A 5162-nucleotide genomic window follows, 5' to 3' on the forward strand; every position below is an offset into this window, starting at 1 on the left:
CATAAGTGAAAGGCAAGTGAGTACAACTTAATGAGCGAGACGGGTGTATTAGAAAGAGAGAACAGATATGACGTAGTTAAGGCCATTGGATACCTGTCTGTCGGTCTGGTTAACTGGTTTCCATTAACAGAATATCATTAACAAAATGATTTTATATTGCTATATAAATTTGTTATTGTACATAACAGTATGTAAGTACTAGATACTCAAATTACGACCTCGATAGTCTAGCGGATTAGCATACCGCTTCCGACGATGCGGGTTCGATTCCTCGCACGGTATCTAGATTTGTATTCATGAGTGGTTTCTCTCTGGGTGTTCCTTTTAAATCAAATTCTAAATCGAATTAAAATCATTTATTGATGTAGGACATTTTAGCCACCTATGAACCTCAATTTTTTTTATATTATATTTTTTTCGCTAACGTCCAGTTCAATATATAGATCCAATAGAGAAGAATTGGCAAGAAACTCAATTGAATTACATTTTTTAATGCCTGTAAACTGGCATTAAAAAAAGTAAATCAATTGAGTTGAATTTTACAAATTATTTTTATATAGGTCTAACATTAAATGAAAATCCCGCGCAACAATTGAAAGTGTCCTACATGAATAAATGATTTTTGAATTTGAATTTGAACAAATTCAAATTCAAAAATCATTTATTCATGTAGGACCCTTTAGGCACTAATGAACATCAGATTTTTTACATTATAATTTTTATTTTTTCCCTGCCATCTAGTTCAGTATATAGATCCAATTGAGAAGAACTGTCAAGAAACTCAATTGAATTCCATTTTATTAAAAGCCAGTTTATTTACAACGTATATTTATAGGTGTCTATGTCTAACATTAAATGAAAATCCCGTGCATGAACAACTATTGCCATGCACGCTCGTCATTCAAGTAATCGTTTAGTGATCGGTTTTGCTCAGTAAATATGATTTAACAGATGTTTTGAATTTATTTAAGGGTAATTCCAATATATCCTTTGGTATCTTATTGTCAATTTTTATACCTATTCCCATAAAAGACCTATTGACTTCTTCTAAACGATACTTGGGGACAGCAAGTTTGTCTTTAAATCTAGTATTAATATTATAAATATTGTCATGAGGGGCTATAAGAAAATACAGTCGTAAAAGAATTTTTGTTATAAAATTTTCCAGATGGGGAGCAATTAAATATGTATTTTTTTATCAAATTGTACTGAAATTCTTTCGGTGTGGATTACAATAACCTTATTTCAGTGTGTATGAGTCAGTTTTCTTAAAATAGTGCGCGCGCGCATGTGTGAGACGGTTAGGTGCGCGGGCGTCGGTCGTTGTCAACCTATATTAACTAGGAGTGTGGCTCGATTTAGCGATAGCTATTGATTGGCAGTAATTGGGACACCGGGGCCTGTCATCCATACTTATATAATACTAGCTGTATCCGCGACTTCGTCCGCATGGAATTTAACTTTATTTTTCTAAAATAAAAGTAGGCTAAGTTACTCCTTATTACATCAGCTAACTGCCAATAAAAATCCCGTCAAAATCAATCCCACCATTTTAGAGATTAGCGTGAACAAACAGACAGACAGACAAAATTTATAAAATGTTATTTTGGTGTGTGTACCGTATTTATATGCATATGCATGTAGTAAAAAATGGATATTTCAATATTACAAACAGACACTCCAATTTTATTTATATGTATAGATTTACACCAATGTGCCGCCATAGCCCTTTCAAAACTGGCGTACACAATTGTAGGTATAAGATATAATTTAAAACGATTTTATTATAATATTTCCGATTAAAAACGATTATATTCATTTCTTTACTACTCAATTTAGTATTATTTATTTGTTTTGAAAAAAAAAATAGTTTCCTTATTGTACTTTAGACACAAGGAATTTACCAAATCCATCGGATGAAAAAAATAATCATAAAATACAAGTTTCATATAATATAAATGTTTGTCATCCCAGGAACAAACTTCTGACTGTCAGAAATACAGAGAATGTATTTCGTCGTCCAGATTCGATCTCCTTTGAGATCTTAATCAGAATTGTAAACATTTATTATCCTGACTTAGAAATTTAACTATTTTAACGTCTATAGCCTTCCTTTATAGCTTGACCGGACTAACACCTACTTAGAGTATTTATTTCCCCTTTTATTTGTTTCACAGTTTCTTTTTTCAAAAGTATATATTTTGATTTATTTTGTTTCTTAGGCTCCCGCTGCGATTTGATACAGGAGAAGTTTTTAATAGAAGTTTTCACTGTAGGATATATATATATTATATTTTCATAATTACACATATGTTATACATAAAATATTATATTTAAGTATATAATAGATTTACATATTTAACTTAGTGAGTATTAGTCCATAGCTTTTTTGTTTCGGACTACTCTAATGCTGTTGGCCGCAGCTGGCCTTTACAGCTTCACCGGACGATAGGGGACGAGTGCATATGGCTCTCCAAACCAAAGGAATGACTGTTGGAGGAGCGGCTGTAGAAGGACTTACACCTGACGGATACGACTTTAGTTTAAGGGTACACCTACAGGTTCGAACCTCGGCTTAGGCTGTTGTAATTTCGATACCCGTTTAAATTAGACGGGGGATCGATCGGAGGGGCACCAGGGCGGTGTGTAGCACTGTGGAGCAGGGATGTTATGGATATGAAATTTCAGATACGGATAGGTTTCGAATGTAGGAATGATTATTATATACGGATGCGGATATGAAATTATTTCGGATTATCCGTTAGTTTCGGATAATTTCGGTTACGGATATTAATTTTTTAAGGAATTTCATAAGTAAAATACAAATAGCTAATGAAATGGTTACATATCGTGTCTCTATTAGACTCTACCCCTATCCGATATTATCCGAAACTTTTATTTCGGATTGGTTACGGAGCTCCCTACGAGCATCTCTGCTGTGGAGCACGCCCAGTTGATAATTAGTCCATATCGTGAATTGCTTAAAATAGTAATGATTCTTGTTTACTAAATATTAGTACATTTGCGCATGATACGAATGACGCGATTTTTTCACAGTTCTGAGCATAAACTGTAGCATTAGTAATATTTTTTTCCATCAATATCACTTTAAGGTACTAACGTTCCACCCTATATAAAGTTCATCCAATTTATATACACCTTTATTTAATGTGCATTAACAGGCGATACTTACTACGACTTATTTATTTGAATACCTACTCGTGGTAAAAAAACCTATATAGCCAGAACACACATTTCTTTCAACGTGACGGAATGGTTGCCAAAAGCCAATGCACCTTTATCACTAGGTATTGTTTATTGCGCAGGCAATTGTTTAGTTGGAAGTGGTCACGACAATGTGCATGATAATGTATTCTACGATCGTGTTTGATGATCCACTTTCATACCAATGCCCTATTTACACTCAGCCCGAGTTGGCAGGGAAGTGTGCAGCGTGACAGTGTAAACACGAGTGGAAACACTTCCCATGCCATTGGCGCTGCCACTCGCGCTGCCCGGCGCTCCCTCGATTGTCGGTTTCTCGTACGCGAGTCAAAGGACTGGCAGCGCGAGTGGCTGCGTGTTTTTACATTCAGCCCTCTCGCTCAGTTGTCGCCCGGCAATATTTCCGGCAGCGCGAGTGGCAGGGGAAGCGGCTGAATGTAAACGCAGCAATAGAGACCATAAACCATACACAAATTATGACAGACGTTAAGAAAGTTACTTTTATAATAATAACTAGCTAATCGCCCCGGTTTCGCCCGGGTGTACATGTAAACCTTACTCTTGAATCACTATATCTATTAAAAAGACCGCTTCAAAATCCGTTGCGTAGGTTTAAAGATTTAAGCATTCTTAGGGACGGACTGACAGCGACAGCGACTTTGTTTTATACTATATAATGATATCATCATCATCATCATTGCCGTGCCTTTATCCAATTATTTGTGATCTCTTCTTTCACTGTTCCCTATCAGTCGTCATATCTGAGTTTACTCTCCTTTTATTCTTATATCCTTTTTTAGTTACATACCTCGTTTTGACATACCCGAATAAACAAATACGTTTTGATACTCCCAAACAAACATACACATCGGAGTTTCAAATGAAACCCAAATTTACTTCAAATATTGACTTTTGATGATTATTTTTAACAATTTTTGAGGAGGCCGATAGAAGAAAGAGTGAATGAATACAAACTAAAGTAGGTATATCGAAAACAAATCTAACACGCCTGTGAACATTTAAATAGCAACTTTTTGCAGTTAGTAATCAACATAATTTTATTGTGTATATGCCACAAGAATGGCAACACTCAGCCCTGCCAGTACTAATCGAATCCAAAACCTAACATACCACATATATAATTTTTTATATCAATACATACATAATATACACATGTTCTATGTGAACATGAGGCTGATTTTCAGTGCCACTAGGATTGAAAGAGAAATATTAAAAATAATAATAATAATAGAAACATAATGACAGATAAATAACGAAACAAAACTCAGCCCTGTCGGTACTAATCGAATCCAAAACCTAACATAACACATAGATTTTTTTTTACTATTTAAAATACAGACCTAATTCATATTACATTATGATTTTTACACATACTTATTTATTTATAAATATATTCTTCTTCATTCTTGAAATTCCCAGAAGATATGATCTAAAGATCTGGGAAGATTGGAGCGGTTTATGCTAGCAGTGCGAGGAGCTAGCAGGAGCCCTAGCATAAACCGCTCGTTTATTCTAATATCATAACAACATATACAAACAAAGATACAAATATCTTACATTTTATGTTTTGTACGTTTGTTTATAATTGATATACTCAAAAACTTCATCAATTTAAACCATTCCTTCACCTATATAAAGCTACATTATCAGCCGATAATTTTCTCTATGCTCTATACTCGGACAGCACCGAGGAATACAGCTAGTATATTATAAAATTGCATTTCTATGGTATTTCAGTATTAACTGCGTGACGGATCCAGCGTCAGCGAAAGACGCACTAAAACTGTACCTCAGGTGGGGCGGTTATTTATAAAAATACAAAAGCGAAGGCTACCAGACCCGCGGCCAGATTACACCGTTATGTTCCCGAATCAAAGAGCAGCTACATATCTTATTTGTCGAACTAAATATGGAAT

Source organism: Achroia grisella, unplaced genomic scaffold (assembly GCF_030625045.1).
Source record: "Achroia grisella isolate CSIRO2021 unplaced genomic scaffold, CSIRO_AGI_Agris_v1 utg1462, whole genome shotgun sequence".
Lineage (NCBI taxonomy): Eukaryota > Metazoa > Arthropoda > Insecta > Lepidoptera > Pyralidae > Achroia > Achroia grisella.